Source organism: Chinchilla lanigera, unplaced genomic scaffold (genome assembly GCF_000276665.1).
Source record: "Chinchilla lanigera isolate Chin_1 unplaced genomic scaffold, ChiLan1.0 scaffold00006, whole genome shotgun sequence".
Taxonomy (NCBI): Eukaryota; Metazoa; Chordata; class Mammalia; order Rodentia; family Chinchillidae; genus Chinchilla; species Chinchilla lanigera.
Window position 1 is genome coordinate 14843720 of NW_004955407.1, and position 10116 is coordinate 14853835.

Genomic DNA, 10116 nt, shown 5'->3' on the forward strand with positions numbered 1-10116 from the left:
CTCGGAGCAGGGCAGAGAGGAGGGGAGGGGGGGCGAGCAGCGCGAGCGGCTGGGGTCGGCCCTGGGGAGGGTTGGGAGCTGCGGGGTGGCGCTGAGCTCACCCCCTGCAGACTCCGCCCTCGCGGGGGGCAGCGGCCCCCCGGGGACTCGGGCGGGTCTGCAGAGTAGGGAGTCCCGGGGGGGACGGATGTGAGCAAATTCGGAGCCCCGCCGGCCGCTGGGGCCGAGGCACCGGCCAGCCGCTTTCCCGCTCGGGCACCTCCGGACCGCTCCTCCTCCCCGCCTCGGGAGGGGATAGGTGGACTCCGGCCCCGCGCTCCTCGCCGCGTCCGGTTTAATGGGCAGGTAATTTTCTCGGTGAGTGATCTCGTGCAAGCCCTGCCTAATTATTCATCCCGCCGTCGGCCGGGGCTCGCACGCGCTTCTGGAGAAAGATCTGCCCCGAGCACCCGGGGCGCAGCCTCGTGACCCGTTAAAATCACACACTCGCTCACTCTCCGCCCTTTAGCCGAAGCGGCTGAGCTGGAAGGAGAACCGGACCGAGAGGAAACATAAGCACCTCTCGGCTGGGGAAGGGGGTGTGTGGCTACTTCCTATATGGGGAGGGAAGAAAGAAAAGGAAAACCCCGGAGGAGGGCGGGGCGTCTCCAACCGCCCCCGCGTCCTGGTTAGCCTGGCTCTTAGGGCTGGGGACGGAATCCCCCGGGAGGAGAGGAAGGGGCGGCATCTCCTCTCTTAGTCGCCTTGAGACCTCTCCGAGGGGACTTTGCTGCGGGTCGTGGGGTGCCAGAGAGTTCAGCAGAGGACACTTACGAGGAGGAGTGGGGATCAAAGAGCCTAGAGGCCACGGGGAGATCGAGGGGTGGGGAATTCCAGGACCCTTACCCTTCCTAGACTGGTACCCTCGAAAGGAAAGTCAGAAAAACACAGGCTCTGATTGAGGAAAGGTGGCCACCTCACTGAGCTAACACAAGCCGAAAGAAAAAAAAAATCAGCCCAAAGAGAATAAAACCACCAAAATTAAGGCAAACGCTACCGAATGAATGTCATTCAGGGCGGGGATGATTAAGGAAATCACGTCGAATCAAAGGGATGCCAGTGTCCGCGGTGCCCTGGCGTGGCCGGGCCCACGTGTGATCACAGGCTCGCTGGTGGCCGTTTGATGCTCGTTTGGGTGATTAGGGGCGGCTGCGGGAGCTCTCGCGGGTCCCTGAGCCGCAGACGTCGGAGAGTGAGTCTTTAGTTCCCCCTACTGGAAAATATTAGGAAAGAGTCTTTCTATTTGAGGACGTGTGAGGTAGAGCCTTTTGTTTGGATAGATACACTTTGGTGCTACCGTTTAAACTTAATTCTCCCTTGCCCATTATGGGTATGCTACGGCGTGTTTTTAAAAATGGTCAGGGACGTTCACATTCAAGCGATTACGAGGATTCTTACGACGTCCCAGGACGCTTGAAAGTTGTAATGAAATACTCTTGCAAGAGAATAAAACAAGCCGTTTTTCTCATGGAGCATTTCAGAGTAATTTCAGCACACTTTTGATCTACAGTATTTAGTTATAAAGAAAAAAGTACTTTAGTAGACCAGAGTTAAATCACTTGAATTTTCACAGTAACGATTCTGAATTAGCACCAGATGGGGAAAGACTAACCCAGTAAGAAGAAACAAGCTCACCATTCCCTTCCTCACACCAGTCCCCAGAACTACAAATTCTAAATTAGATAACACTGTGGTCTACAAAAATCCAAAAATTTGGGGGAATAGATATTGCTTCTGTCTGTCTGGCACAGTGGGGAGTGACTGATAATTATTTCACTTTAAACATTTGGAATAGGCTTAAAGTTGAGGATTACAAAGTTACCCCCAGTCCTGCAAATGATATACCCCTGTGCCTTCTCTCGGCCATATTTCTTTATTTAGGCATAATAAAAAAATTTCCAGATTATAGGATCTCCCTAATAAAATAGTTCAGGAGTTAAAAATCATATAACCTTTTAAGATTTTTAATTTTAAGATGGCTCTTGGAAAGGGAAATGAGAATATTTTTCCACTGGAGTTGTCTTATGGTTCTTTAATTATCAGGCGAAAGATAGATTGTGTTTTATACTGGAGACTCACCGATAGTACCTTAGCAACCTATAAAATCACTTAGAGACAGAAAGAATATGTGTGGAAAGCAGGAGAGATAAGTTGGAGGAGATCCATCACCGATGGCCATAGTCCTCTAAGAAAATGTTACTTTTCATCTCTCAGAAAGTTATCTATACAGGGAGTATGACAACAGAGCTCATACAGAGAAGAGTTTTATTTAAGGGAAATTTATTTAGTTACATTCAGGGGCACCTTTGGCCAAGCATCTTTACTTTGCGTTTTTCATGATTACTAAAAGTAACAGAACAAGCCAGGGATTTCGCGTGGGTGGCTTATTTTTTCCTACACACTCACTAAACTATGGGACAGTGTCTGGGACAAGGGAGTTCTGTAGGTCATGTTTCTTGTTTCACTTGAAGACAAATTCGTAAATGATTTTTAAAAAGAATTGTCAGTATCTCATTGCTATAAAATGTGACTAAAGAAAATGATTTTTAGAATCTCATCCTAAAAGATAGTTTAGGAATGTGGCCAAAATTCCCATTCTAAAAGAGCGGCAGTAAAGAGTCCTCAGTCAGAAAAAAAATATAGGCATTAAGTCCAGAGGAACAAAGATATCCACTTATTAAAGACTTGGTAACAGTTGTACGGGAGAAATGTGTAGATTTCAATAAGACTTCACATAATTTCAGTGAGCACTAAATCTATATAAGAAATAGATTTTTTTCTTTGTTATGTCTTTTTAAAAAGGAAAGTCTTTAAAATCTGAAGTTCCTAGAGGTTAGAAATTGAACTTTACCAATGTGTTAGCTAAAAACATTATTTTTAATTTTTCATTAAGAAAAAGCCAAAAATGGCTTAGAACAGTGAATTCTCGTCACCCTAGTATCAGCAATTTAGAGGTTTTCACATATGGAAAAGCATATAGGGATTTGATTTCAATTTCCTTGCAACTATGAATTTTTTACTTTTCTAAACAAGCAGCTGAATAGAGAAATGTCCAGGAAATCGCAGCATCTTTTATGTAAAACTTGGAATGGTGGTATGATGACCTCGAAATATACATAGATATACAATTTTTTTTTTTTTTTTTTTTTTTGGTTTTTCTCCGGTACGGGGAATCGAACTTGCCACCCTGCGCTTGCCAGGTAGGCGCTGTGCCACTGAGCTAAATACCCAGCTCCTATATTTTAATACATCTAAAGACAATTGTATGTAAGAGCCTATTAATTAACCCTAATTTGAGGAAGGCGATCAAACGACCTTCTTAGTGACTGAATTTCTGATTTGGCCATTCTGGAGATCTATGACATAACAACACAAAAGCAATCTGTACAATGTAGGATATAAAATATTGCATATTTCTGTTCCACACCAGATTCCTCAGTGATGTGATATAAACTGGAGAAACCTCAGTCCAGATTTTTACCCTTTCCAACAAGCTCTTGTCATGATTGCAAGGCTGTATATATGGAACAATGAAAGGGGTAACCCATAATAATAATTTTAGTATGTACTAGCAGGCAGTGAGCACATAAGAGGTTTCAGAAATTGTTCTAGTTTTCAAAAATTAATTATGTTACTAAATTCCTGTAAAAACCTCATGTGGTTCATTTTATTCCCACTGTACAGATGAGAAAACTGTATGTATTTGACCGATGTTAATAAAAAGTACAATCTTTCTGTAAAGTCAGAAGGGACTATAAAATTTACATTCCTCGTTTGCACTGTGCTTGCTGGATTGCCTTAAGGTGTCTACACTGCAGACATGTTGTAACACTTTGAGAAATTGCTTTCATTGATCAGTTTAAGCAACCTTTAGTTTTAAGAAAACCCTTTAGTTTGGTGCACTAAAACATAGAACTATATGATTATATTTTCAAAACTGAAAAATTTTTTCAAGGCAGAATATCCCCCTTTGTTACCTTTTCAGTTTAAATGTTTCTATATGATATTGTCTTACATAGAATACAGAAAGTCACATTTAAGTAAAATGTGTTAGTTATTAGTTACAAAAGGAAGAAGACAATTACAATAAGTGAGGGATCAAAAAACCTGAGAGTTTTGACTCATTTGTTCCTACATTATTTTTTATTACAGTCCACCTTTTCTGAAAATGATTTGAGGGAAAGAAAGTAAAGTCAATATCATTTTTCTGAAATATATCTGATTTCAAACAATTCATTTTTAAGTAATCACTAATATGTTTTTATATGTAGAAAAGGGTCTATGTATCTATTTACAAAGGTATTTTGGTGCATACATAGTTATTAAAATTATCTATTTAGAATTTAAGATTTAAATTAACATATATTAATGTTTCCTTTAAAAGCCATGTGTTTTTCTTGCCAAATATTTGCCAGATATTGTCAAGAAAGATTATTTTCTTTTTAGAATGCAAATCAACTTGAAACATCATTTTCTATGTTAACTGAGAAGTTTAATGAGCAGTTTTTGAATAAATATTACAGTAAGTTGTATATAACATTGAGTTATATTTTCTTTAAATGTCTATACCTTAAAATTTGAAATAAAGAATAAATAAAATTTGAAATAATCTTTCATACTGCATAAGAGTGTTCAGAAGTCATCAATATTATGTTGTTTTACTTTTCTTCGTAATGTCAATACTTAGCTGCCCATCACAAAACACGCAAACACATATCTTATTAAACTACAAAACCTAACCACTTGCTTGTTCAAAAAGAACGAGTAGTTTTTTAGAAACAAATTTGATAACCTCTGATATAGATAAGACTAACGACTTTATAAAGTAAGCAAAACTGTCTACCTTGCAAAATTTTACATATAATTTAAGTCACTAGCCATGACAGGATAAGATGATTTGTGATCAGGGATTTGTTTTTTCTTACCTTTTGTTTTATGATTTCTTTTTAAAGATCTCCAGTTCTTATTTTACCCTAACTTAATAGATGTAAAATAGTACGCTTCTTTGTATTTTTATACCACACTATCCTAAAACCAAGAAAATCCCTTTGATTCTTTGCCAAACTAGTCCATGTCCATCTGCTCAATCTCAACTTTGCATAATTGAATTTTAACAACAAATAACTATAATCCTAATAGAAAAATTTACTTTATGACCAAAATACTTTTCATAGTTATTAATATATCAACCATTGATAATTTCCTATCATCTTATTTTGAAACTCTGTGTCATTTTTATTGTTTTTGTCTTTGTTGTCATTTTGTTATTTTTTTTTTCTCTTTGAAATTAAAAAAAAGAAGATATTGTCAAAGACTTGGGGAAAGAACAATCATACCTATAGGCCTCAGATTCTGACAACTGTTTACTCACTAAATTGCCCTTTAGATATATTGCATACTCAATTCTTTAAATTAAGAACAAGTTTCTTATTCTCCCTTACAATAATACAATGGAATTAATCCAGGGACACATGTAATCCAATTGAACTTTCTATGGTCCTGTCATATAAGAACTAATCTGTTTGGGAGCAGATTCTGATTCTCTTCCAATATGCAAAATACCTTCTTTCTGCCTGGTAAAATAAATTCTGACTGCCTATGGAATACCTTAACTTCATTTTACAAATACTAGGTTTCTAGTTCTTAGATAGCCTGAAATCTAGGTGATATAATCTTTTGAAAAGTTGGATATGTATATACATATACGTTGTCTTAAGTGATAAAATAAAATAAATGGAAAAACATTCTGTGGCCCAAATTTATAGATAAACCCAAAGTGACACCATAGTAAGACATACAAGATACCTCATAGTAAAGTCTTTCACTTTGATGGAAATTTCTCTCCATCTCTCTGAGACAGTTTCTCCTGATTAAACTTTCACATTGCAGAAAGAAGTGCGGCGGTGAATTGTTTTGTTCTCCAAATAAATTTAGCTTTTCCATTATACGCTAATATGAATATAAAGGGAATTAAAGACCAAATACATAAAATTGCAAAGTGCTAGTGCAGATTTTGTCACTTGCATACAAATTATAGAAGCCTCTATATTACTGGAATTTTTTAATTTTTAAAATTTCAGTGACTAGTTCCTTATATAAACTTTGAATATACTTACAATGTGTCTAATTAAACATATACATACATGGCATGTATAAATGTCCGTGGTTTTTAACAATGCGAGAATCATTCCCCAGATCTTCATCCTTTAACTTCTCATTTTTCTACAGGTACTCACTAAGATATTTTTCTTCAGTAATCTGCTACAATTAGTGTTTGAAGTATAATTGATATAGACAGGGTCAATGAAAATTCTATAGCATCATGAGCACTAGGGGTTTTTCTTTTTCTTTTTTGTCATTTCAGGTTTTAGTTTGTCTCTACAGCTGGCCCAAATCCAGGTTGTTACTTACCTACAATTTTGTTTCTCTTGTCTCTGCTCCACACCAGGCAGACACATTGAAAAGACATTAGGTAACAAAGCTGGTGGAACTTTTATAGATGTTCTGGTCGTCTACTTTTTAGCCTTTATTCTGAATAATCTTTAAACTATCAAAAAGGGATAAAAACCTATTTTAAAGTTTTCCAGATGAGATTTCACAATATTCCTAAGTGGGCTATTTACTACTCATGAGGAAAGTTTTCGTTTTCTCTAATCTAACTTTGAAGCAGAATTTCCATTCCATTATCTCTGCAAAGAGGAGGGATAATAAATCGGCTCCTGAATAGGAAAAAGGGAGCATACTGGCTGCGAGCTAGAGCTCTGGGATCAGGTTGGGAAGGCAGATCTGCATTCTGATCTTTGTTCTGCTGTTTGAAATATGATCTTAAAAATTGCTTCTTCTATAAAACAAAGATAATAAAGTTTACAATGGCAGTTTTGTGTTGCATCAAAAGAAGTGGCAGTGTACATTTTAATTGGTTTCCAATGCTTAGGGTTGCTGGAGTAATCTAATGAATATCCATACTGATGGATCTTAACAGAGTCATTTTCTTCTTCTACATAGAAGTTAGCACATTTTGTCAGCCTCCTTTGTAGTTAATTTGGACCATGTGATTGAGTTCTGACCAATCAACAAAAGGCAAACAATTCCATCTTTGGCTCTGAGATTCCTCCCGTACCCTCCTCCTAATTACTCTGCTCACTCATTCATTAAATGGTCAAATCCTGTAGGAAATCTGAATCCCAGATGGAATAAATGATTCTCAGAATGGACATGCAGACTATCTCAGTCTCTTAAATGCTTTGGACTCTGAGTTGTACGATAAATGCACTGTAACATGTTCAATTATTGAAGTGCTAACATTCTTTCTTTCAGCTCTTAACCTGTCCTGACAAATATAATCAGTAACTTTGAATACTGTCTAAAATTTAGTTAGAAATGGTGTAATGTGTTTCTTCACAGAATATTAAGCTATGGTTAATGTGATAATAATTAAATTATGATACCTAATTTTAGAAACAATTACTCTAACGCTGCCATATGCCTTTCATAGTGACTGTGGTAGTTAAGCTTCTTTGATTGGCCTGGACCTGCTGAGGGGATTAGTAAAGCATCTTCTGGGACAGGATCTTGGGTACCATTGAATACAAGGGCCCTGGCTCCTTCTTCTCTGGCTCTCTTCCTCTGATCCACTTCCCACTGCCATGAGCACCCTGTGGCAAGGCATCTATGGCATCTATGCCTTGCCACATCCTCCTGCCATTGTGTGTCTTCCTTGGGAATGCTAACCACCAGACAGTTTAAGCCTTTTCTCCTTTAAACTGTGGGTATCAGGCATTGTGTCTTGGGGGTAAGAAACCATAGTAATATGTTGAAAATCGTATATATTTATCACAAAACATATAAGCATGATAGCATTACTAGCTCTCTAATCTAGAGAAGTACAAACTCAAATTGATGAGGAAACCAAGAATGTTTATGGCTGAGACTCATAATCATCAGAGCCTGTGTCATCGCAAAGCATAGGCGGTATTATTTTACAGCAATGTTTCTTAACATTAAATTTCATTATCACTTCCCTAGGGAACTGACATGCTCTGACTGTATTTCCTAGGAATTCACATGTTCAAGTAATAATTCTCGGTGATGATATTGGATGAAGCCTTTGGTAAGTGGTTGGGTCACAGAGATAGACTCCTAATGATGGGGAGCCCATAGACACAGGTAGTCACATCCACCACTTGGTAACACGGTAAGAACCAGCCCAAGCCCTCCCTACATACTCAGTTTGCCCAGCATTTTTTTGAGGGGGGGGACTAGAGATTGAACACAGAGCCTTACACTGAGTTACCCTCCCAACCCTTTTATATTATTTATTTTGAGACAGGATCTGGCTAACTCACTGCATTGTCCAGGCTGAGCTTGAATTTGGAATCCTTTTGTCTTCTTGTTTCAGCATTCCGGACTTCACAGGGATTACAGGCATCCCCTATGATACTGGCCTGCCAGGATTTTGAAAAGACTTTTCAGCCACAAAAACTGTGAGAAATAAATTTCTGTTGTTTATAAGACTTCCATGTTGTTTTTATACAAGCCATCTGAACAGATTAAGACAGGAATACTTTTAGACCTTTATTTTCTAATCACTTCTCCAAGGAATTCCATGCAGACAAACCATTTACATGCTTATTGCTATATGTATATATTCGTAATATGCAAATAGGGGAAGATTTTCTTTGCCCTTAGAGTCATTTTCCTATCCCTGCCAAAGAGAATGAATTCTATGAATACCAACAATTCTCATATCTCAAGCAACAAACGTTTCCTGTTACATATGAATTAGCTGGGAATTCCTAAACATCACCTCATTCCAGAGTCTAGGCTGATGGGACACTCATTTTTCAAATAAATGGAAAGACAGAGATGCTTTGTAAATTTTCTGGCTGGACACAAATCGTTTCTAAACCAAAACAAAATAATGGTTCACCTGCCTTCCTCTTCTACAATGAGAGAAAGCTGGTGATATTTGTTGCTGTTTTTACTATCCCACCTAGCCGCCTCCTACAGGGTTCTTTGTTTTTAGAAGTTCTATAAATTCACTATGACAATATAGGTTAATGCTAAAAGAAATGACTGACCATCATGTCTTTCTGTACTGGATTGAGTAGCACCTTCCAAATTCATGTCCACTTAGAAACTCAGAGTGTGTTTGGAAATGGGGCTTCGGCACATATAATCAAGTTGTGCTCATGCTGGATTAGGGTAAGCCCAAATCGAATGACTGCTGTTCTTAGAAGAGAGAACTTTGCTTAGAAAAACAGAAACTGTGGAGAAGATCATCATGTAAAGATGACAGTGGAGATTAACCACACGTTGCCACAAACCCAAAGCATGCTGGGGACCACCAGACCCTGGAAAAGACAAGGAAGGAGGCTTCTCTGCAGCTTCCCGGGGGAGCCTGGTCCTGCTGGCTCTGCGTTTGGAAGTCTGGTTTCTAGAGCTGTGAGAAAATAAAGTGCTTGTTCTAAGGCACTAAATTTGTGACAGTTTGCTTTCAGCTCTAAAAAAGCAATATAGCCATCCTTTGGAGAAATTCAAAATGGCAAGATAAGTCTTTTACTTAGTGAAAGTCAAGTAGATATGTGATAAATTAGTAGAAGTCCTTGGAAATGGTCATAAGCATTTTAATTCTATGTAAATTAAAGCTTATTACATATATATATAAAATATACATGCACACAGATAAGCCCATGTATATCTAAATACAAAAAATTAAATGAATGAAAAATTAGCTTTAAAAGTTTAGATTACAACATCTATTTCAAAATTTCAGAACTGAATATTTTTAAGATCATTCACTATCTTTTTCTTGTTCTATAATTCAAGGGTAGGGGATTTAAATATTTAAATAAATAATGGAGTACTTATTAATTGCTTTTTGTAAGACTTTATTAATTTACAGACAAACTTTCATGATCTGTATATTATCTTTTGTTAATAGTTATTGCAATTGCCAGTGAATTCTTATTAAAATTTAATTTTGTACAATTATGGACATTTTTTGTTCTTTGTATAATTATAATCAGAGCAAAGTTTTAAAAGAATTGTATGTTGGGGCTGGGGATTTAGCTCAGC

At 37.7% G+C, this 10116-nt stretch overlaps 1 protein-coding gene and 1 long non-coding RNA gene across 12 annotated transcripts in view; one reads left to right on the plus strand and one right to left on the minus strand.

Moving 5' to 3' along the window:
- Positions 1–10116, minus strand: part of Robo2 (roundabout guidance receptor 2) — a 1247873-nt gene that overhangs the window by 542031 nt on the left and 695726 nt on the right. The window lies entirely within an intron of this gene.
- LOC106146532 lies at positions 17–9806 on the plus strand. Its single transcript, XR_001231009.1, has 3 exons — positions 17–357; positions 8065–8149; positions 8438–9806. It is a non-coding gene; the product is annotated as an uncharacterized LOC106146532 (long non-coding RNA).